Consider the following 25,885-nt stretch of genomic DNA (forward strand, 5'->3'; position numbering starts at 1 on the left):
TCTGTGTTCTTGGTATGAATGGATTTTTAATATTTAGGAAAATAAATTCATTTTTAATTAGGTACCCTTTCTTTCTCACATCTGATGTTAACCTCCTAATCTTTGCTTGAATCTCTGTGGTAGGATCCCTGTCAAGTCTGATATAATGTTTTGTGTTATGAAGCTGGAGATATATTCCAGATTTGTAGGATTTCTTATCTTGTACCACCTCCCTTGTCTGCAGGCTTGATTATGAGTGATGTGTCATCTATAAGTCTTGCTAGTGCTGAGCGTTCCTGTCTCCTAACACTGTAAGGTGTAAAGAATTTCCTCTGTTGTAAGGCTTAAACATCCTTCAAAACAGGATTCCCCAAATAAATATTTTGGCAGAAATCCCGCTGATTGGAGGGAAGAAAGTGGATAGTGGGCAGAGGCAAATCACATCTATAAGATTAGTGATCTCGCTATCTCTGAAGAATGCCGGAGTCTAATTTTCCTAAAAATGCTCATAAAATTAATCTGTAGAACCAAGTAATTAACTCTCTCTGATAAAATAAATGAGATACTCTGCAGAGTAAGAAAATGGTATCTGATGAGAGAGTTGTGCCGAGAGATTTAAAATAGGGATTTAATGTTATTCGGTCACTTATAAGGGTTTAGGAACCAATTTGTAATATTTTGGGCATATTCGTTGGTCTCCTGGTGGACTGTATCACTTCTTGCCTTTCCCCCCTCCCTCTCCCTCTGTTCGGTGGTCGTGATTGGCCTCCTCCCAAAACACGGTCCTGGTCTTTCTGATTTGAGAAACAACTGGTTCATTCACCTGGGACAGAGTTGTCCTCCAAGTCTTCTGAGGTCTGTGAGAAAGTTACAAACTTTTATTGGCGACTGCAACAACCCCAAGGTCGTTTAGACCCTGTGTTTTGCCAGGGGAACAGAGGTTCTCGCCCTACGTTTGGTCTGTAAATCTTGACCACTTCAATATGGCCTCTCTATTCAGGACCTCTGTGTCCTTTTTTTCTCACTAGTACCCAGTTGCCCACATATCCAGGCCGACACCCATTGGTTTGCCCTACTTTCATTGCCACACTAATGGCATAAAAATGGAACTAAAGAGTGGTCGCTTTCCTTTCTACTCATTTTTCACTTTGCCATTGGGATGCTTCTTCCATCACGCCATTCCCAATGGTCTTGTATTCTCTCCCCACTTGGGACTGCGTTTGCATGGAGCGGCTCATGCTACATAACAGGCAGTGGAGCATCATCTCTCTTGGCTTGGGGACACTTCTATTTGGCTCCCAGTGTCCACCTCCTGCAGTTTTGGGCCATTAACCTAAGGTAATTAGGGTTTCTTAGGATTTCCCAATTTTGGTCTTGTAATAGCATTCTCATTAGTTCCCTCTTCTTAATCACAAGTATCACATGCTAGAGACTTCTAATTTTTGCATTGCTCCTTGTGGTAAGCAGTGTGCCTTCGACTCCGTCTCCCACCGTACACTCACTATCAGAGTCCACGACACCGGCATACAGGGAACTGCCCTAAACTGGATCCGCTCACGCCTCACCGGCCGAACTCACAGAATCAGACTCGCACCCTTCCTCTCCAAACCCACAGAGATCAGCTGCGGAGTACCCAAAGAATCATCGCTCAGCCCTACGCTCTTCAACATCTACATGACCCCCTCGCCGCCATCGTCAGAAAGCATGGGCTCAGCATAGTATCCTACGCCGACGACACCCAACTCATCCTCTCCCTCAGCAAGGAACCCAACACCACCAGACTCAGCTGCCAGAAAGGAATTAAAGATATCACATCCTGGATGAGCAGCAGCTGCCTGAAGCTCAACTCGGAGAAAACAGAAGTCCTCATCCTCGGATCTACCCCCTCCATATGGGACAACACGTGGTGGCCCACCGCCCACGGCAACCCCCCCTTTCCCACAGACCACGCCCGCAACCTCGGCATCATACTTGACTCCTTCCGCATCATGACCCAACAGATCAACGCCGTCTCCTCCACGTGCTTCAATACCCTACACATCCTCTGCAAGACCTTCAAATGGATCCCCACCCGAATCCAGAAAGGTCATCACCCACACACTCTTAACCAGCAGCTTGGACTACTGAAACACCCTCTATGCCGTAATCAACAAATCCCTACTCTGCAAACTCCAGACCATCCAGAAAACAGCTGCCAGACTCATGCTCGACATCCCACAACAAGACCACATCACCCAGCACCTACAAGACCTCCATTGGCTCCCTGTCGAGAATTAAGTGACCTTCAAGCTGCTCACTCACGCCTAGAAATCCCTCCACAACACTGGACCCCAATACCTCAACGAAAGAATCTCCTTCTATGCAGCCAAGAGAAGCCTCCGCTCCACCACCTCGTCCTGGCCGAAATCCATCGCATCCGCAGAGCCAGAACTGGAGGAAGGTCCTACACCTACATCGCGGCAAGGACCTGGAATGAACTCCGCTCCGCATCAGATGAGCCCCTACTCTGCAAACATTCAGGAAGAGCCTCAAGACCTGGCTCTTTGGATGAGAAGGAGTTGCACGATAACCCCCGCCTCCCACACTCCTAGCGCCTTGATACCCTCACGGGTGAGTAGCGTGCTTCACAAATCCCTGATTGATTGATTGAGTGTTTATTTTTTATTCTGGTCATCTACTATGACATATCACATGACGTTTACATATCCCCCTTTTCTTTTTCTTTCAGTCTTTTGCAAGGTATACTTCGACTGTAAGTACCTTCCTATATATGCTTTTTGTACGTTGCACAGCATTTCCTGTTTACTTAATGTCTTATTTATTTCAGCATGATTCGCGGGCTCGGTAATATCTAGAGTCCTGATGATGATCCCGTTATCTCCTTAAGGATCGAATCGTCGACTCAAATTAAGGACCCTTACCTGTACTGTTGATTAGCCAAGAACGGGACGCACCATTCTTGTTTTTAGATGAGAACGTTTGATCATTATTGTCAAATGTGTGTATCACCGATGAGAGGGCACCAAGGAAGTTTTTCCCTCACGCCCACTGCGCCACTATACAATTGTTTTTATAAAGAAACATTTTCTTGATTCTTGTTTAGAACAAATACCCATTTGATTGGTAGCATTGTTGCATTCATATGTCTAGCGGCTATTGTTTTATATTACAGTGATAAATATTGATTATCATTCAAATTGGCTACAAGTAATATTTGTGTAGAATGCAACCGCTACTGTTGTAGTTGTATTTTTGAAAGAGGTTTGTTGGGAAGGTTTCCCATAAATGTTACTGGTGAACAAGCGTGTGCAATTGCTTTTGAATCTAAAGAAATTATTTTTGAGGGGTTGCAACATGAAACATCTTACAGCAGCATTTATAGTCCCTCCATGTAATGAATGAATCAGTAAATAGGTCGTATAAAGCACACAGCTGCTCCTAGGAGTATCCCGGCGCTAAAAGACTAATAGTACAGAAGGAAGTGATTATGCCCAAGCAAATTGCCACGTTTAAAGCTTCTTCCTAAAGGTAGACTCCAAGGACACTGAAGGAAGCTCTAGTGGAGGCTGATGGGTAGGTGGAATGTTTCTTTACTTGAAGTGGAATCTACAGATGTCTCTGCAAAGGAGTCACCTGGTTGGATGAAACAAAGGGGAGAATGTTATCTTTTTTAGATTATTACTCTTTCTGTCACCAGTGTAAGTCTGTTTGTAGGTCTCAGCTTTCTGTTAGAGGCTTAATGTTTCCAATACATAACATATAATTAGTGTGGGTTCTGGGTCAGCGCCTTGTTCAAGGCTGGATGGTTTTGTCGCCTATGCTCTTGTTTTGACGCCTTCCACCCCATTCTTGTGTTTGTCCCACCTAAGAGCCTTTCAGTCTCAATGTGCTCTGATTAGATACGTTGCATCCTTCCATTGCTCATTTGAGGTGATTCTTTTTCTTTCTCTTTTAAATAAACAAGCATTGGCAAAGCCAATAGTGCAGCCTTTTGCATCCTATAGATATAGACATTGGCTTTGACAAGATTTGTTGTTACTGAACAAAAGGTTTCCATTATTTGACTTTTGTCCCTGGTGATGGAAAAAAAAATACATAAGAAAGTAGCACCAAGGGGTTTCAAGTCTAGAGTTGGTGAGAGCATGCATGACAAATAGTTGCTTTTAGAGGCTTACTATGTTAATAGGACATTTTCTTAAGAGGCAGGGATTTTGTGAAATAATGGATGTTAGATGCATGGCAGGCCTGATTGTCTACCAACATGGCTATATTTAATACTAAGAAGTGTGTGTAATAGGCATAGGGCATGATAAAGTAGACATTTTTTCTGAATGCTAATGTTAACAGAGTGCGTCATCACCATATTTTGTTTTTATAAACGCCATATTTTTGACACTGTCCAAACTAACAGGAGAGAGGAAGAAAACGTCTACTTCTATGGTGTGCTTGTTGTAACCACGACTGTAAGTGAGATAGCCTTGTGGAGTTCTGTCCTAGAAGGAAGAAGAGAGAAGTAGCAGTTGGTTCTGTGCACTTCTCCAAAGGGGAACCGTTTGCAGGTTTTTGCAACAAAATGGGAGCCAAGCTCAAGAGACCGTCTCTAGGTCTACAAGACACCATTGGTGGTCAAGGTGTACAAGGTACCAGGGGCGGAGCTGGGTTAGATGCATGGACTGGTTGATGAGGGGAGAATCTGGAGAACTGAATTTGCGACTGCTGATCCAATCACAGCATAAGGTATGGGGGAATCTATACATGGCTTGGCATAACTAAGGCTTATTAAACAAATACAGCCATTCATCCTAGAAGGCTAACATTAGAATTAGGGAACAGACCAATAGAATAGACTAGTGTGGATAGACTAGAATAGACTACATAACATTTCCCTGATTTACATATTAGCGGTTGAGTTGTTTATAATAAGCATGACCATTATGATTCATACGTTTTGTAGTAAAATACAGAGCCGGCTTTAGCGCTGGTGGCGCCCGGTGCGACAATCACTTTTGGCCTCCCCACGTCCCATGACCGCCTCCTCGGATTCTCTCACTACCACCTGCAAAAGTGCCCCTCATCTCTCACATCATAAGATATTGCTAAGCACAGCGCCCCCCTGAGATCACAGCGCCCTCCTCCACAGGTCAGCGCCCAGTGCGGCCGCACCAGTCAAACTGCCCTAAAGCCGGCCCTGGTAAAATACTACTTAATAAATAACCATACAAATGTAAAATACTATTATTTATGTCCGCGTACTGATTTGGGGTAAAATGGCATGGCACCACTTTGCAGAGTTTATGCAAATATTGTCTGATTCCTAACACTCCCCGGCTAACAGAGCGTAACTTGCTAGAGAGGAGGTGAGAGGCAGCTGCCAGTCCCACTTTTCTCCAAAAAGGGTATGGTTCTTTTTGGGGCTAATATATCTAGGGGTGTGAACTCACTATTTTTGGGCTGAACACAAGTCACCCCATGACACCCAGGTTGGTCACTGGATGAGAATTTTATTTCCATACTTTTCTATAAAAAGAACATTGCAGGACTTACCTGAGAAGAAGTTTCAAAGGTCACGCTCCAAACTGCACAGGACTGCAGTTGTGTGCGGAAATCAGGGGTACATCACAGAACAGGAAGGCAACATAGCATCTATGATTACCTGAGAGCTGCTTGTTGGGGATCCATGCATATAAGTATTGGTATCTTAACCACTCCAAGATGGTGGCTGCCCGATGTATAGGGAATAGGAGTGCTACTTATCCAAGATGGCAACTGGGTTCCTCTTCTGTGTCAGTATAAGAGGCTGCACTTCCAGATGGACTTCAACTGGCAAGTGTATGTGTTGGTGTCCTCCTTCACTCTTCATTTTAGTCCACACCCAGTATTCCTACTCCATGGCCATTGCAGATATTTAACTTTTTTCTAGACCCTATTTTTGCTGGTAGACTCAGTGCCACGTGCCCTGTGATGCTACTAATTAGTGAGACAGTGTGTGTGCTCTGGCCCTAAAATGGTAGTGGGTACATTACTTTCAATGAATTAGTCTGATGAACTGTCTCCTAAGACTATTTTCGATGGTGAAGAGAATGCACCCATGTTGGGGAGGTTAAATGCCATATGTGGGATTAGTATGTATTTACACCACCAACATGTATGACAAAAATATATCTAAAAAATGAAAACCATGGTGCTCTAGCTGGGCTAAAATGCACAATAGTGACACATGATAGGGAAAATTGCTTTTGAGATATAGAAAAAGCCAATTTTGTATATATTCATAAGTCACCCCTAAAGTTGCCATGTAAGTTTGCAAGGAAGGATGTAAATGCCTAAATATGGGGCAGACTACATATTGGGGTAGGTGTGATTTCACAGTGAAATGAAACCCAAATATTTCACTGTATATGTTTTGCTAGACTTTTCCCTGAACAGGCCCAGATGGAATTAAAATCCTTGTTTCCTATCTTCGCATGGGAAAGGCTAGAAAGATGCCTCCACTTAATTTTTAAAATACGATTTAATGATGAAATCGGATTTTTGATAGCTTTGTAAAATTTACTTTGCAAAAATGTACTTTAGGCTGTCTGAGCTAGAACTCACTTAAAACCAGTTCTGCCACTACTAGGTCTACCACTCAACATGCCTCCAGAGCTGTAACACACATCCTTGGCTTGGAGAGTTAATGACCCAGCTCAGGGTTCAATAGCTTGCTTATATGCCCAGGAAGAGCAGGTGGGTGCTGACTACTGACCACTGTGCAGGAATAAGCTAGCGAGGAGCAATAGGAACTGTTGGCACAATGAAGGGCACCTTTAGCACTACAACGTTTGAATTGAAGATGCTAGGGACGGCTTGCCATATTAATTCCAAGAACCGTCCTCAAGTCTCAGTCGTGGATAGAACTGGTTTTGACCCTATCAGTGGGGAGGAAAGCTCATCTAAAGGACAAATTAAGCAGCTGGGTAAAGAGCTGAAGACAGTCCTGCCTGGTGGCAGCTGGGTTCTGAGTTCTAAAAATGGATGCTCCTGGGAAGTTTTACAGTACAGCTAACAGGAAGTGCTGTAAAAGGAGGTGGGGAACTGTGAGAAAATAGGAGTGGTGGTAGCTATTGCACAGGATAAATCTTGCACTTCAAGCACCGCCATCTCAGAACATTCTTCCTTGACCTTGGAAGACTCTATCTGAAGAAGAAGGCCTTTTTGGAAAAAAAGCCTCTGCTGGCACCAGGGGACTAGAGTTGCTCTCTAGCGTTCAGGTGGTTGGACTCCTGTTTGCCTGATTCAGGGACACAACATGTTGATGGACGACTGACTCCAAGTGGGTCCAGCTGACCACTGAGTGCTGGATACTGCAGGAGATCTGGTGGGAGAGAGAGCTGGCGCATAGATGTCTGTTCTGAGGATTATGGGGCTGTAGGTTCAAGCAGGAGGAACTATTACAGCAGTTTGAAAAAAGGGGAACATTGTTATTTTTGCCACCTTCAGAGAACCAGGGCAAGATACTGAGGCTTTCCATGGAAGGCGAACCTACGGTAAATAAGAAAAACAATTCTGAAGCTTTTTGCCACACTGAAAACTGGTTCACTGAGATTTTACAGTGAAAGCATCTGGCCTCATGGTGCCCTGTCAATCAACAGCGTCTAGCCTTGCTCAACTGGAAGATTCTGAGTTCCAAAATAGCCTGAAGGTAAAGTCTTGCTTTTAAATCAAGGTTTGTCCAACTCAGAGTTTTAAGTGCCAAAAACAATGGTTTAAGTGATAGTTTATTGATGGCGCATTTGACTTTGAGGGACTCTTGCGGGCCACAGCCTTGGACCTTCCCTGCTGGAAGAGTTTAACTTCCATTTCAGAAATTTAATTTGAAGGTGAAAACCTTGATTGGGATGACCTGCTTGGTGTATCTGACCTCCACCCCATTATGGTTGACCTTAAATCGCACCAAGGTCCTCTTCAACCTTGAACAGAGACTTTTAATTGATGCTTTACTTTATTTTGGGACTTTTTGCTTTAAAACTTTAAAAATGCGCATCTCCAGTTTCCCTTAATCTATTTAAATAATCTGGGTGTCTTTTTGCTCGTTACATTCTTTGCTATTTCTTGAAATGGTGTTGGAATTCTATTGTGTTGCTTTTTCTGACTTTTAACTTAAAACATATAGCTCTGTGGATTTCCTAATGCTTTTTTCCATAGCTACTAGCGTTTGGATGCAATCGATAGCTGGATTTCCAACACCTTCCATTTCACCTTTGTTGTTTTCTTGCAGTTGTTGCCCTCAGGCAGAGATTGTTATCTGCTGTTACAACTTACCTCTTGCTTTTCCTCGGTCAGCTCCATTCATACCTGAATCCTTTAATTGACCCAGCAGGTGAAACTGACCCATAGCCTTTAGATGGTGAATTGCAATATGAGTGTTTTATGTTTACACATATCTAGATTGTTAATATTGTGGGGGAGGAGGGATGGGAGGGTGGTGGGAGAAATTTGCATTGCATCTTTTTTTGAATGAGTCGACATAGCGCAAAAGTACAGCAAGCTAGAAATACTATATGTAAGTGAGACATGCGTACTCGTCTATTTTGGCATAAGGATGCATTTTTCACAAAAATAGTGCTAAAAAACAAGTGCTGCAAATAAAAGCCGCTCACGTTCTGCTCATTCACGTTGTCGCTGTGCTTATGTGATAAAATTTTTGCTCGAGCGGTCTTTAATAACATGATGAAGGTATAATGGGATCATTTCAGGAAAGGAATCTTATGTAACAAACATACAGCAAAATGCCAGAAATATGGCACGATTACCCTGACTAATTACATTTTCATTCAGGTCCAGTTAAACCCTGTGAAATATATGGAAATACGATTGTGCAGATCTTTTTGTTTACAGTAGGTGAACGTAGCTCAGTACAGCGCGTATTATAGGGTTTTTTCCCTTCTTGTTCCCCTGTTTTTTGCAGTGGATCCATTTCTCCACAACGCCATCAGATCAAGCCTGACATAATTTCTTGTAGAATTCTTCTTTTGCTGTTGATCTGAAGTGAAGATCCTGCCAGATGTTTTTGATGCTATCAAATAAAATCTCTGTAAAATTCAGGTACACATATTGGCCCACAGATAGTATACCAGCACTGGGGCAGTGGCCAGAGCTGAGTTCAATATGTATGACTTGATACAATGCTGTAATATGTAGCACACACCAGGCCAGGATAATCTTGGATATCACATCTGGGGAGTAGAAATGACACTCCAAGTTGAGATCCAGATGCAGGCATCTGAAGCCCTCTGACATTTATTACTGTGCTCTGTTGAATCTAAATAACATTACACCATTAAAATCATGTGCTTAGTGCATGTAAACACACATGCAAATATGCAACATTGCATTATTTCTAATATCTGCTTACATTAGGTATGATTGTCGATTCATTCTAAACATGTACACTTTTTTGCTATTATAAAAGTAGGTTTAACAGTATTCTTGGGAGGCCACACCAGGTGTAGTTTTCAAGGCAAATTATCCTTAGGAAATCAGCCTTTTTTTCATGGTCACCCAACACTATGCCGGTTTTAGAATTATGGTACTTTAACCCAGTTTGCTTTTACCCAGAAGTAAATTGCCTGTGTTCCCTCTTTAAACATGGTTAAATTGCCTAATTATTGATTGACACCTTTTACTTGTAACTTTAACCTGTAAGTCCCTAATATATGGAAAATACAATCCACCTGGAAGTTTAGTGCCACTTGTGGAATACAGTGCCTCCTGTGCCATCTATTACAGTGGCAGTATGAACATGGTTACGGACACCCCTGTGTAGCCTGGCTACAGCGATGTAAAGCCTGCAGTGCGATTTATTAAATTTCCCTTTTGACAGGTAAAGACCTCTCATTTATTTATTGGTAAATCACCCCATGTAGCCATTGCGGCCCAAAAGGCAGGGTGCATGATATTTAGAAGTGAGACATGTAGAAAATAATATTACCATGTCCCCACAGTGACAAGCCCAAAAACCTATTTTCACTCAAAAACCAGAGTACAGATTAAAATACTAACACTGCTAACTCAGGAATTGGATCTGCTAGAAAAATTATTGAACAAATATTTTCAAAAGTTATTAAAAATCCAATTCAATGATTAAGTTGGATTTTTAATAAATATTAAGGAAAAGTAACTTTTAGAAAGCAGCCTTTTATCTGCCTGAGTTTTTCAGAATGTTAATTAGCATCAGCTTCTGCCAACTCCTAGCCTGTCCTCAGACCTGAATGAGGTGTGAAATTCCTACCAAAAACTACACAATAGTTTGAACTGAATGAGCAGGGATGACTCCTAAGAGCTCAAAACAATATTTGGGGTGGCGGCTAGGACTCTTGCTAGAACAACAGTGTCAAATCCTGCTTGAGGGGGTCTGTTTGAGAGACATTTAACACCTTGGCTCACTTGAAAGGGAGAAACGGGATGATGTGACAATTCTTGTGTATCCTGTGTGGGTGCTGAAGAGCCCTGCCTTTGTCCTAGCAGATGTTTGTCACCTAGATTTTTGTTGATACAGAGCCCGCTTCACACTGGATTGTATTGTTAGATGTAAGAGAACACTAGTGATTACCATAGTGCAATCCCCTACATACACAACACCCTCAGAGCCTAGTTTAGTGTGGCCAAAGACTTTTGTCATCTTGTAAATGCCGTGACACATGGCATTTCGGACCTGTTTATTGTAAGGCAAACAGGAACCACTATGGGGCTTATTTACAAGCCCATTGCGCCGCCGGTACATTACTCTTATTGACGCACCGGCAGCACAATGGGCTGAGTGACTTTTCATGGCCTTGTAAATATGGGCCCCTTTCACGCATTACTCTGAGCGAAAGGGGCGTTCCATGGGTGTTGCTGTGGATGTTCTCACGCAACATCCATGGAAGTTGATGCATTTGCAGATTTACAACATTTTAAAAACCTGGGAATGTGTCAGAATCCTACACCTCCCCAGGGGAGGCATAAGGAGGTGCAGCGAGGTCAAATACTTTTATTTCCCCTTGTTTTTTTTCCCAAAAGAATGTGTGCTGCATTATGCAGCACGCATAGAAAGATGAAAATACCTTTAATGTTTGTTTTTGTGCAGAAAGGTATCCCTTCCTGCACAAAAACAATCACCCCTCAGCACAGACACCATTGCAAGGGTGTCCGTGCTGGTGCACAGCTGCTGTTTGTGCACCCGCTCTGGGGAAGAGAACAGGAATTTGCCGTACCTTGTATATATGGCGCATTCCTGCCCCTTTGTTTTGACACACAGCAGTGCAGCTGGAAGGCTTGCTGCACTGCCGTGAATCAAAATCCTGTAAATGAGGCCCTGAAAATGTATTTAGGATTACCCCCAGTAACCTTTACCACGTTGGTCAAAGAGCACCCAGGAGCATTCCCACCCACTATCTAGTTTCAGGCATAAATGTGGCACCGCAAGACACCCTTTCAAAACACTTTTTGGACCTGAGGAAGAACAGGAGAGGTCTTGGCTTGCTGTCTATGACCTAAGAGGAGCCCTGCTGAAGGACTGCACATGCTCCCCCTTGTATACAGGACAAAGAAGTGGACACCAAGAGTTAGTTGGCTGACCTGCTGTGAGATAGGGTAACATGACAACGTTCAAGAAGCCTTTTTCCTAAAGTGCCCAGTTGACCAATAGCAACTGAACTTGGACTGGGCTTTGTTGTTGGCCTCTGCCTAATAACCAGAGTGCCTTCAGGTTCCCTCCCTTTTGGTTCTAGGGGTCTCAGAAATGTACTCCTGTGGTTGTTTGGGCATAAAGATAAAGTCTGGACACTTATAAAACCTTCTGAGCCAGAGTATCAGAGCTTCAGTGGTACCCGTCATGAAAATTATCTGACTGGCAGTTCCATCTCCAAACCTTCGAAAAAACATCAAAGTCCCTTTCTGCTTTGAGATTTTAGAAGGTTTTTCAACCAAAAGGTTGAAAAAGCTCCAGAGCATTAGTGGGACCAACCTACTTCCAGTATCCAACCTGTGGTTCCTCCGAGGTGGTTACAGTTTCAGCATTGAGCAAAGAGGATTTCCAAATAAAAAATGTGTCAAAGTCCCTATTTGAATTAGGACTTGAAAATGTTTTCGAACTTGGACTTTCATACCTTCAGCAAAAACAATCCTCTTGTTGTATCTAACCAGGACTCCATCGCAGTAGGCCCTAAATCATGCATAGTTCTTTGGAGCTTTGCAATTTTTGGTGCTATTTCTATTTAAAACTTTAAAAATTCATACCTCTGGTTTCCCTTACTGGATGTTTGTTACTTTGGTACCATTGTGTTCATTACGTGTTTCTCTATTGTATTAATTTGGGTTGAAATTTGTATTGCTTGGCTTTTTGACTTTGTTACTGTTTTGGTGCTGCAAAAAATACTCTGTGCCTTAACTCCCAGGGGGTTCAGCTCAGGGTAGTTGGTGACTTTGAGAGTTCACCTTTGGAAAATGTGTAATATTTATTTGGCATAAGCAACAGCCATTTTGGTTGAGGTGTTCATTTTGTTTCCTTCACAATTCTCCCATCCTCTGCTGCTCGTCTTTTTTCCTGCCTGTGCTATCTATTTTAGTTGACTTCCTGACTCAGCTAAAAGCAATGTATGTGCTGAGAGTTTGTAGCTGCCAGTACACCTGTTAAATGTCAATCCTTTGCTACTGCCAGAAGCACTCCTGGCTCCCCCTCCCACTTTGCTGACCATGTGGTTTTTCATCTGTCCTTGTTTGCTGAAAAGAATTTCTAAAACTTGTCTTCCTATTTCTGTTCACATGCTTACAATTCACAAACTCTGTATATAAGCTCTGTGTTTTGTGACTTCAGTGTACTACCTCAGGCAGCACTTGAGAGTGCTGTGTGGATGTGGTCCTACTCATGAGTGATTAATAAACTTGTTATTTATTCCCAACTCCAGTGCTGATCTCTACTTTGTTGGTTTTTGAACCCATGGACAAAAGGGTGACCCTGCACCAGTGTACCCCTAAAAAGGTATATTTCCACAGTTGGCGCCCGTCGTAGGTGCCCATTGGAGACGCGGCCTGAAGGAGTGGTCTTGACGGAGGATTGGAATTTCACTGAGGAGAGCACTGCACGAGGAGACCTTTGTCTTTGCAGGCCGACGTGACTTTTCCGGTTTTCCCGATTTGACCCTCCAGGTGGTGCCAGTCTCAACTGGGGTTTTCTTTGGCACACTTTTGTAGTGACCATTGGGTCGACCAGAGATCAGCAGGTGGGAATTAGAGTCTTCTGTTTGGTAAGGTCGCTAAAGCGACACTCTTGATTTGTTGTGCCTGGGCTTTTTGCTTGAATTTGTTATTCAGTTTTTGCAAAATTTGATGGCAGGTAACATGGAGATTTATCTCCTTTTGAAATATTTGTATGACATAGTAATATTTTACTAATATTTGTAGAGCATGCCTGTTCTCAGCACACTCGGTAGGTGGTGTTGCTGCTGTGGTGGTACCAAAGAAAACTTGAAGAAAAAAAAAATCAGCCGGCTACCCCAGAGGGGACACCTAATAAAGACATATGTGTCAAATATGGTATTCCTTCCATAATGTACAGTACACTGTGGAACAAATACACAAAGAAAGACTCTGATTTACAATGGCCTGTGAATGGGTCATTTGATTTTAAAAAGGTTCAATATGTAGAGTAGTGTTTATTTGAAAGAAAAAATAGACAGGATATGTTTGATTGTGTGCGTAGGTGGTATAAAGAAGTACGAGAGAGAGAGTGAAACGTGCAGAAGCTATAGCAGAAAAAGAACAACGAAAAACGATATATCAAAAAGCGCTAGAATTAAAAAAAGAAAGGAAAAAATAGAAAAAGAAGATAGGGAACGTCGATTAGAGATAAATGGCCAGTACCCTATTAGGCGCCATATTTATCCCATGCTTAATAACCCTCCGCATGACTGCATCCTCTTAGATCAACCCCCACCCCCGTATAAATTCCCCACTCTAAGTGCCCCTGAGGATGAGGTTTTTGATAAGGAACATTTGTCTTCCGAAGAAAAAGATGAAGATAAGCAAGATGGGCGACAGACTCACTCTACTTTGACTAGAGCAGAAAAAGATAAATTAAAAGCCGCTGCTAGGGAGGAGGTTCGCCGGCCTCATGCGGCATCGCTCATTGTAACTATGGTTCAACAGTGGAACAGTGCAGAGCAATTTTATTTTGTAGAAAAATTTGTTTGAGAGGTGATATTTGATTATAGACAAATTTCTCAGGAATTAGAGCCAAAGGGATATTTTATATATTGGGTTTATACTCCCTGGAGTAGAGCTGATGTGATGGCTCTTCAAGCTGCTTTGCCTGACCCCAGAAAAATCCTGCCACCTTCTATGAGGAGGAGGAAGGAGCCATTAGCTCATGCACTATGACCTTGCCAGATATTGATATGTTCTTTGGACTTATTTTGTCCCCTGATAAGTGGAGAACAATATGTAAAATAGATGACAATGTAGCATATGGTGATACCTGGGAACATTTAGAACAAATAGATGTGGTAAGGGAGCCTGCGCAGAAACCTCAGAAGGAGATATTAGATCTTCATAAAGCTATTGTGGCTAAGTTAAAAACTCTCATACCCCCTAAGAAAATAAATTGGACTATGTTAGCGTCCTGTAAACAGAAAAAGGATTAGTTAGTTTCTGACTTCTTTTCAAGGTTTGAGGAAACATTCCATGATTTTAGTGGTCAGTTATTGGCCGATGATACGGGTCAGCATTTGTTTGTCGATACATTTGCTGCTAATATGTTACCGGAACTAGCTAGTCGTTTAAAGGCCAGTGAGAGTTCTTGGACTACGTCTTCCCCAGTTTCTCTTTTCACTATGTCCCAATATTATGAGCGACAGGAATAGGAAGCAAAAGGCAGGGAGGATAAGAAGGATAAAGCTTTAAAGACAAAAGTTATGTTGGCTCAAATATATGGTCCACCATTTAGGGGAGGTGGAAAGGCAGACGTGCAATGTATACACCTGGAGTACCCCCTCTGCCTTGAGCAAATTTGTCCCCTGATCAGTGTGCTTATTGTAAAGAGACAGGGCATTGGCGTTCTGAGTGCCCTCTTTTGCAAGGTCAGCAGTATAAGCGGGGAAGGGGAAGTATGAGAGGACGCCCAGGGAATTTAGGAAACCGGGGAGGTACAGGAGCTCGCCCTAGATTTGGAGCAGTTGAACAAATACCAAATTACTCTAATACTTTTTATAAACAAAATCAATATCAAATGTCTGATTATTCTGCTGATGCCCTTGCAGATTCCGATTATGCATGTGGATGCCTAGGATGGGGTTAGGAACCGGTTGAGGTGTCAGTAGATCAAGTGGGTCCTTATGTTGATGCAAATGTCTTGGGATCTACTGATCAGTTTCTGGTTAATACAGGGGCTACCTGTAGTGCCCTGTCTAAAACATTGGTTCCTAGGGCTTCCCTGTCTGGCACAATGATAACATCCATAGGATTCAATGGGACACCTACACCTAGCCCACTTTCATAGTCACTTGAATTTGGACTTGACAAATTCACTGCAGCATGTCCATTTTTTGCTTTCACCACCACACCTGACAATATTGTGGGTATCGATATGCTTAAATATTTCCGTGGCACAATATCTGGTTTTCCGGAAGGTGTGCGTGTTATTTTAACTAACAATTATCCAATGGTTGAGAGATCCTGTCTTATCAATGAGGATGCCGCTCTGGCGTCCTTACCTAGTGTGAAGAAGGAACACTGTCGTTGTTACTATTTCTTGCCTCCCATCATCACAAAGTCTCTAGAAAGAAATTACAATTTTGTAGACAGCATGTTACCTATTTAGGTCACCTCCTGTCTAAGGGGGGACATGCACTCACACCAAACCGCATTCAGACCATTCTAGACACTCCTGAACATGATTGGCCTCCTGTACCTGCGGGGTACAGGAGGCCAATCATGTTCGTGCACTGATTGGCCTCACCTTTTTTTGTAGGCAGTTTTTCCACACATTATTAAACCATTGTTGACCCTTTTTGACTTAAGACAATCCGATGCCTTTCCCATGGACTATTGAACGTCAGAATGCCTTCTAACAGTCATGCCAAGCTCTTTGTTCTGCACCAGTATTAGGAACTCCAGACTACACTCACTAACAAGAGTATGTGAACTTAGTACAGACTTACTTGTCAATATTTTTACCGACAGCAAGTACGCATTCGGGGAGGCATATAATTTTGGTCGCTTATGGAAAGAAAGGGGTTCCTCAACTCACATGGGACACAGATAGTGCTTGGAGAATTAGTGCATAATCTTCTTATTGCCCTAGCCTGTCTAAGAAAGTAGCAATTGTTAAATGTAGTGCACACAAGAAAGTGACTGATAAACAGGAGCAGGTAAATGCATTTGCGGATCACACAGCCTTTGAGACCACAACGCAGCGAAGTACCACCTCCATGTATGTGGTGAAGTCACAAGCTGAACGTTGGCATGATGCCAGGCAGGAAGTGCTGGACATGCAACAATCTGCCTCTGCTGAAGAACTAGATCAATGGTCTAAGGAGGGAACACTGGATGATGAGGGCTGTTGGATAAATAAAGATATGACCAAATGGAAGTTACCCACGGCCTTCTTATATCCCTTGATTCACATGGCACATGGGCCGGCACATGTTGATGCAGCCTCAATAGCAAAACAACTTATGCAAGTTTGGGATCATCCTGATATTGCCGGCACTGCTAAAAAGATAGTCCAGTCTTGTCTGGTCTGTCTCTAGTATAATCCTGGAAAGAGAACGCAAACTCCAACAGGAGGGTTTGCGACACCAACTGCACCCTTTGAGGTCCTGCAAATGGACAACAGACCTAATTCCATTGGGCAAGTTGTCGAATATGTCATGAAGGGGTTAGGGATTAAGCAGAAATTTCAAGCCGCTTTTCACCCACAATCAGCAGGCTTGGTGGAGCATTACAGTTCCACCCTGAAATTGAAATTGGCTAAAATACAGGGTTCCATGTCTTTGAAATGGCCTGATGCTCTGCCCCTAGCACTACTTTCTATCAGATCAATACCACATACACGATCTGGCCTTACGCCATACGAGGTTGTGGTTGGCAGGCCCATGAATATTTGGGGACTCCCTAAACCTCGCCCTATACATGATGTACCTTATGTGTTGATGAGTGACTATTTGTCCCAGTTAACTGACGGCTTGTCTTCTATCTATCAGCAGGTACGGGAAGTCCTTCCAGACAGGTCGCAGGGTGAAGGCCACGATCTGCGGCCTGGCGATTCCATGCTGCATGCCCTCGTGAGCCCAGCTGTGTTGACCGATCACCGGGACATCCTGGTCACCGAGAAAGGACAAGCTGTGTCACCTGAAAGACCTGAGGAAGTCTTCCCAGACCACATGATCCCTGGTACATCTAGATATCTGCTTCGATCCACAAAGAAAGATATTTCAGCGCAGAAATAGACTGTTTGAGCCACTGTCCTGGGTGGTTAAAGACTGACTACAAAGGGGGGTAGCCTATTAGTGACTACTCGTCTCAATGTTAGTGAAGAAACCAACGCCTGCCCAGGACCTTAGGGCATCATCTATTTTATTGTTTGCCGATGAAAATAAGCTCGCATAAAAAAGGAGATCGCTGCGACAATGTGCAATGGCTGTACAATCTGTATCCTTGGTCTGACTTTGACTGCTGCCATCATCGCTACTGTAATGTGGGTAGTGGAGGAAGTAATGCCTGGAGCCTCCTTACCTAACATTACTGTTACATCACTTGCTGCAAAAGAGCACTATCATTTTGATTTGCCGCAACATGAACAGGGATACCGGCAAAATCTGAGAGACATTTCATTTCTTCAAATGTTGCATCAGACACACCAGCTAAGTAATGCTACTATCTGTTGGGTTTGTGGCAAGACTCCTCCTCAACAGAACATAAAAGGATCCCGCTGTCACAGCTGCCATTCTCTCACAATGGCTCATGCCCAGCTTGGTTCAAATTTCTATATGCCTTTAATGAACAAATTCTGTTACCTCAACGAAGACGGAGACCCATAAGCAAAAGGGACTGCTTTAGTAATGGAAGAAATATAGTAAAGGAAGTGCAGCAACAAACTATGTGTATCCAAATTCTAGGTCGGCTGAAGGAAATGGACCCCTTGTTATCTCTGTTGCCATGACCACTGGCCTCTTTGTGTACAAAGTGCAGGCGATGTGCCAGTGGACCACAGTAACTGTACTACAGTGTTGCAGATGTCTATGAGAGGCCGAAGCAGCTTCCTTGCATCACGTCACACTTATTTTGTTTGTGGAACTAAGGCATACTACTTCCTACATCCAGGCTGGTCTGGTACCTGTTCCCCCAACCTACCATCAATATTTGCAATTGTTCGATCACCATGCTGGTAGTAGGGGAAAACGAGTAATTGATATCTCTTTAGTCGACCAGACAGAGACAACATAGGAATAATATAGACTGGAACATGCTGTATCATCAGATCCAACTGTTGTGTCTTCACACCGGACAATTCACCTTCTGCATGTGCGGTTATTTCCAAAATGCATAAATTAGTCACTGAGATACATCAAGATTCAGGAACATGGACTTCAGTCAGTAGATCGAAGGGGGACATCCGGAAGACCTGTGTAGACTGAAGAGTGCTTCCTGCACACCGTAGCTTCATAGTCCCTCGCAACCCTCCAGCTTTATTCAATCTGAGAAGACGCTCTTCGATCCTTAACTGATGAGTTTGTCTTTTCGGTCAAAGTACTTGTTCGATGGAAAACATCCATCGGTACAAGGAAGACATAGACCAGTTACCTCAGGGCCTGCCTATCTACCCTAGAGCTGCACATAAAAGTGAGGACTCGCGAGCCATATTGGAGAAGTAGACAAGTGTTGAGGATAAGGAAAAAGTGTAGGTGAGCGACGGGGTAGTCATCCTACATCAAAGGCATACTCTGTGTCCCTCTTAGGGCTTTGCTCTTGCCAAAGCACACACCCTATGGCTTTGCCAGCATGATCCTGGTCACATGATGCCTACACTGGTGGAATACAAAAGATCCTGTATAGATGGGGCCACCTTCTTAGCCTTCTGTTGGGTATGGTGGTGAAGCCCGGCAAAATGTAGCGAGATTGAAACTTTACTTGTCCTGTGGAGGAGCCCAGAACCCCTCACCTGGAGCCTTCTAACCATATCCAGAAGGAGCGACAGGGACCATCATATTAAAGGAAAACTCTAGTGTCTGGTAGATCATAAGAAGGACGCCTTATAAGTTATCCAAAAAGAATCCAAACCCAACCCCACAGTGCAAGGACCTAAGTGACTCTGAAGAAACTGAAAATCTTTACTTCAACTGGTAGATTTTGTAATTTGGGATTGTTAAACCAGTGCAATACACAAACCCTCAATACAGGATGCACAGGCACCACAGGGCCACCACAAGAACCTGGCTGCACCTGGTAGTTTTCTTGAAACTGTCCCATGTTCCCCTTTCAATAGCACTGGTTGTAACCAGTAGCCAAAGGAGGCTATGGTGCATAGAGGTCATCTGAGCACTGCAAAAACAAATGCAAAACAAAAATGTACTATCATGTAACTATTTTAGTATTAGTCTTTCTATGGATCTGGCTGCACCGAGTACAATGCAAATAATGCAGTATTCGGTATTAATTTTTTTCTCCAGAATATTGCAGAAGTACCAGATTACTCAGAAATCTACCTCACATCTCACACCCAAACTTCAAAAGAGCAGCAGATATTGTTGACCATGTGGCAGACATAATGGAGACTATAGTTTTGTATGCAGTAAACATTTTCACAGCATGATGCTTCAGTACCTATCTTAAAAACCATCTGTGCTTAAAAGGAACATCTCCTCAGCCTGCCATCACCATCCCACAGGAAGTCAAACTCTTGAATCCAACAAGCACCTGCATCAACCTGCCTCTCTTAGCTTCAGAACCTCTTTGCTGCTGGCCTCCATGATGTAAACCATGCTTATAATGAGGCTTAAGTAGAAAGCCAAGCCTGCTGTCTCTCCCACCGCTTGTCTGAATGCAGCCAGAACCGCTGCGTGGAGCAGTAGTTGTCTGGCTCACTGTCAGATTAGATTTTACACAGTTTCTTTCTCGCCTTTTCTGGGAGTTGGTCGAGTGCCCGCTGTACTGCTGTTAGGTTAGCGTTCCAGCTCTATTCTGACAGTCCTCCTGCCAGCAGCCATCTTTCAACTGCGCAAAATTTTGTTATGGGCTCTAGATGAGGTAATGCTGGGGAAAAATACATTCACTCCATCATGTTTGTTTCACTCTTTGAAGTGCATTTTAGTTTTTTGTAGTTAAAAAGGTTTTTCAGGACTATAGCGGGGAAGCGTCGGCAATCACAGGTTGTTGTCAGGAATGCCCGTTTACTAGAATGTAAAAGGCTTTTTGCATGTGTAATTTTATACGGTGTACATTTATGCCTGGCATAGAGCCGCGCATTTGAGAAATTGTACTCCATTTTTAGGTCGAGCATTTAAGACCTCTTGTCTATACTTTAGTATATACTTATATGTGTGTGTACTTTGTGGGCTCTGGGGATCAGCTCCAGGACTTGTCTGATTCCGCTTAGGAACTTTTTCTCTCTGTTCAACTGCCTCTATTTAACTGTCTTGATAGTAAACGACCAGTAGTGGTCATTAAAATACCAGAATTGCTTTCTGCTGAGGGACTTTCAATTTTTTTATTTTTCAAGCAACTGGCTCTATTTAACTGTCTTGATAAAAAACGACCAGCAGAGGTCAGTAAAATACCGGAATCACTTTAGCATTCTCTAGATTCTAGTCCATTAAAATTGTCTTCCACGAGCACCCGTAGACAATAATATATTTTTTTCACATCTTGTATTTTCAGTGATATGACCACCGAAGGCCCTGTTTTTATATTAAAAACAGAGCTTTGGACTATACCATTTCCCAATGAAAGGCAATATTTTTCGCCATGTGCTCCCATACCTGGCGTGTCACACAGTTGCTTACTTTCCCTCCATGTTAAAGAACAGTAGATGTTTCAGCACCCAGGCTAATGTGTTGAATAGCTAAATACATATGAGGTCCTAAAGGCGAGACACATTGCATTACAAATGCTTGTTTATTTTCTTTATGAGAAAATTTTATTTCCCAGTCAAGAAGCCCCTCTGCCTGCATTCCACCTATTTTGGTTAGATGTCGTGAAAGGTTATCTCTCCCTAAAATGCAAACTCCTCTCTCCTGGGACAAGATTTACTGAAAAGAAAAAGTATATGTCACTACAATGTTTTATTTGTAATTATCCTCTGAGGCGGAAGCCGGAGGACTGTGCTTACGAAATTGAATTTTAAAACTTGTCACTCTGTTTAATTTGTATTTTTAAAACAAGGAGCTCACCTGCTTAAGCGCTCACACCACGCGCTGACACAGCCCTCCTTCCTCTTCCCTGAGACAGCGGTCCGCGCTGAGACAGGGAACGCCCAAGGCCTAAGCCACGCCCACTGCGAGGCCACGCCCACCCCAAGGACTACAAAAACGCTTGAAAACGAAGCGCCCTTCATTATTTGTAATTATCCTCTGAGGCGGAAGCCGGAGGACTGTGCTTACGAAATTGAATTTTAAAACTTGTCACTCTGTTTAATTTGTATTTTTAAAACAAGGAGCTCACCTGCTTAAGCGCTCACACCACGCGCTGACACAGCCCTCCTTCCTCTTCCCTGAGACAGCGGTCCGCGCTGAGACAGGGAACGCCCAAGGCCTAAGCCACGCCCACTGCGAGGCCACGCCCACCCCAAGGACTACAAAAACGCTTGAAAACGAAGCGCCCTTCATTATTTGTAATTATCCTCTGAGGCGGAAGCCGGAGGACTGTGCTTACGAAATTGAATTTTAAAACTTGTCACTCTGTTTAATTTGTATTTTTAAAACAAGGAGCTCACCTGCTTAAGCGCTCACACCACGCGCTGACACAGCCCTCCTTCCTCTTCCCTGAGACAGCGGTCCGCGCTGAGACAGGGAACGCCCAAGGCCTAAGCCACGCCCACTGCGAGGCCACGCCCACCCCCAAGGACTATAAATGTGCCGGCCATACCAGCGCAGCGGACGAGCGCAGCGGGAGCGCCGTTTGCGCGCCGAAGGCGCGCCTAAGGCAAGCCCGTCTGCGCCCGTCCGCGCACGACCGGGCCTAGGGCCAGAACCCCTGCCTAAAACATCCTACACAAAGGTAAGCTACTCACGTAGAGAGCTACTAAGTCTCAGACCCTCATCCACTTCCTGCGATTACTTGCATGATCTAAATGGACCTTTCACTCGCTGCCCACTATGTAAGCCAGCCCAGCTCACATTACCTACAAAACCTCACAAGCCCGCCGCCCTCAACCTCGCCTCACTAAACTGTCGCTCACTCCCTAAACACGCGACACAGGTGAACCACCTCATAGAAGACCTGGAGATAGATATCCTTTTTCTCACGGAAACGTGGCTTACCCCACACTCACAATCAGATATGGCACTAGCAACTCCACCGGGATACCTGATTCAGTCCCTCCCCCGCCCTTTAGGAAGAGGCGGCGGTGTCGCCATCATCCACCGAGACTATCTCCACTGTAAAACCAGTGACGCGCAGATTTTGGACTCAGAAAGTCTCCACTTTACCATTAAAATAAACCCAACCAACTCCCTTACGGGAATACTTGTGTACCGCCCTCCTGGCCTCACAGGTTCCTTCATTGGTTCCCTCCTAGATTCAGTCACAACTCAGGCTCACTCCCTATCAAATTTTATGATAGTAGGTGACCTGAACATTCATCTTGAAGACCCGGCAGATCCTGTAGCTAACGATCTGATCTTAGATCTGGCGGCACTTGACATCTGCCTACTCAACTCCGGAGCCACCCATATCAAGGGTCATCTACTGGACCCTGTTTTCACTAGTTCGCCATCAATACTACCGAAGGAGGCTCTTCCCCTGCCCTGGACAGACCACTTTTTAGTCTCCTGCCAACTTCCTGGAATTTTCAGGAAACCCCAAACTCCGCCCACCTATAGCAGAGACAGGACCTGGTCTAGACTCCCCATGGAAGAATGGGCCAAAACCCTAGAAAGGACGACCCCGGCACACGCGGAAGACCCGGTTACTGCCGACAAACAATACAGAGAATGGATTACCTCCTCCCTGGATTCAGTACTCCCAATTAGAACTAGGGAAAACAAAAACGGTAAACCTGGGTCAGCCCCATGGTATACTACGGATCTCCGAATACTCCGCAAAAACTGTAAAAAAGCCGAACGGCTTTGGAGAAGAAACTGGCAGCACGCCAATAAAGAGGCATACCAGATCACAGTCAGACATTACAAAGAGGCCATCAGACAAGCCAAAGCCTCACACTATGACACAAGGATACAAGAATCATCCAACTCAGCCAGGGAATCCTTCTTAATTGTAAAGGAACTGCTCAAAGTCCCCAATTCTACCACCTCCACCACCCCTAAAGTTGACCGTAGCAATGAACTAGCTAACTACTTTAACGATAAAATCATAAGAATCCTGGCGACTCTCACCCCCCGACCCCACCAGTCACATGGAAAGCCGATTATCCCTCGACCAGGCCAAAAGCAATCCGCGCCCCGCACTGCCGACATTTCGGCCAGTAACTTGCTTAGAGGTGGAAAGAACACTGATGAAAATGAAAAGCGGTTCACCTCTGGACCCAGCACCGATTAGGTTCCTTAAAACCGTAGCCTCGGTCATCGTGCCCACCGTCACAGAACTTATCAACAGTTCGCTCGCCCGCGGATCTGTCCCTGATAGCTGGAAGAGTGCTGTTGTAAAAGCACTTAAAAAAAAACCCCAGCTAGATCCAGCAGACTTGGCGAATTATCGACCAATATCACTGCTCCCGGGTATCAGCAAAGTAGCTGAGAAACTGGTAAATGCTCAATTATCTCAGTTCTTTGAGACTAACAAAATACTCAGGCAATCCCAAACTGGATTTCGCCCGGGCCATGGCACAGACACCGCACTCCTCGCCGTCATTGAAGAAGCAAGGCGCATACTAGATTCAGGAGGATCAGTGGCAGTGATCCTCCTGGATCTAAGCGCAGCCTTCGACACAGTCAACCATCGTGTCCTTCTTCATAGACTGGCGGATGCAGGATTAACCGGGACGGCACACAGTTGGATTGAGTCATTCCTGACAGGGCGCACATTCCAAGTATGGGACAACAATCACCACTCATCCATCCTTCCTCTCACAAGCGGTGTCCCTCAGGGCTCCTCCCTGAGTCCGACGCTTTTCAACGCGTATATGGCCCCCCTTGAGGACGTGGTGACACCATTTAATATAAAAATGGTAAGTTATGCTGACGACACTCAGCTGGTCGTCTCCCTGTCCCAACTGATAGACCACCCAGAAAACCTAACCAACTGTCTTACAGGGATTCATAACTGGATGAATAATTCATCATTAAAACTCAATGGGTCAAAGACGGAGGTCATGCTCCTAGGGAAACAATGGACGACCATCCCCCCAGCACTCTGGCCCGACGTATTCGGGGAAATCCCACCCCCAAAGCGTGAAATTAAAACACTCGGCGTGTGGCTCGAACCCGAGTTGTCTATGAAGACACAAGCAGCGAAAACTTCAGGCACCTGCTTCGGGCTCCTACGCACAACCCGCAAGATTCTCCCCCTACTGCCACCTAACTCTAGGAAGCTACTCATCCAGGGACTGGTACTGTCCCGCCTGGACTACAGTAATATGGTCTACGTAGGAGCCCCTGAGGCCACCCTAACAAAACTTCAGCGGACACAGAACGCAGCGGCACGCCTTCTCACCAACCTCCCCTCCAGAGTGTCCGCCAAGCCGGCCCTCAAAGCTCTGCACTGGCTCCCTGTGCGCCAAAGGGTGCAATTCAAAGCGATGTGCACAACACATAAGCTGATCAACGGTACTGGCCCCGAGATTCTCAGAAAAATAATCACCCCCTACACAACAACCAGATCTCTACGATCTCAGAATGAGAACCTGGCCAGCATACCTAGATTTAAAAAGACTCGCACAGGAGGACGACAATTCTCCGTACAGGCGGCTGCTGGATGGAACGCCCTTCCATGGACCCTCAGACTTGAACCTAACTACCTGGCTTTCCGCAAGAAACTTAAAACACACCTATTCCCTAAATAGTGTTCCCATACGAGTACCTCTCCCCCCCCCTTCCCCTCAACAGGATTGCAAATTCACAGCGCGGGGATGCCCTTTGGTCACCAGGCGCTTTAGAAATCGCTATTAAATTAAATTAAATTAAATCTTTTGAAAGTCACAAATGTGTCTTTATACACTTAATGAAAAAAAGTAATTTTACGATGTACGATGAACTAACACAAGCAACCGCTTTAAGGACCAGATTTCAGTCCCTTCGTCAAAGAACAGCAGTGGGAGCCAGGTGACTCCTTTTCACCAGGGATCCCATCCACTGCTTCAGTTCTGAGCTTTGACTTACCAATCGAATCCATTTTGGAAATTGCAATCTAGCTTCTCTTCAGTAACCAATCCGGCCGCCATAGTTGGCAAACTCCAGTAGTTAAAGCAGTATGACATGACCAAAGCTAAGACTATATATTTCAGGGGACATGGCACCATGTAACAACAAAATACAAGCATTGGCAAAGCCAATAGGTTTCACCTTTGAGACTATCAGCGTTGCCATTGCCTTTTATTCATGATGTACAGCATGGGCATGGCCAACTTAGCCAAAGACTTGTAGCCATGCTGTATAGCAGCCACATGCAGCATGGATAAAAATAATAATAAAACAAGCATTTGCAAAGCAATCGGTCTCGCCTTTTGGACCATATATGTATTTAGCTATGTAGCACATTAGCCTGGGTGCTGAAACAT

This window comes from Triturus cristatus, chromosome 7 (genome assembly GCF_964204655.1).
Source record: "Triturus cristatus chromosome 7, aTriCri1.1, whole genome shotgun sequence".
Classification (NCBI taxonomy): Eukaryota; Metazoa; Chordata; class Amphibia; order Caudata; family Salamandridae; genus Triturus; species Triturus cristatus.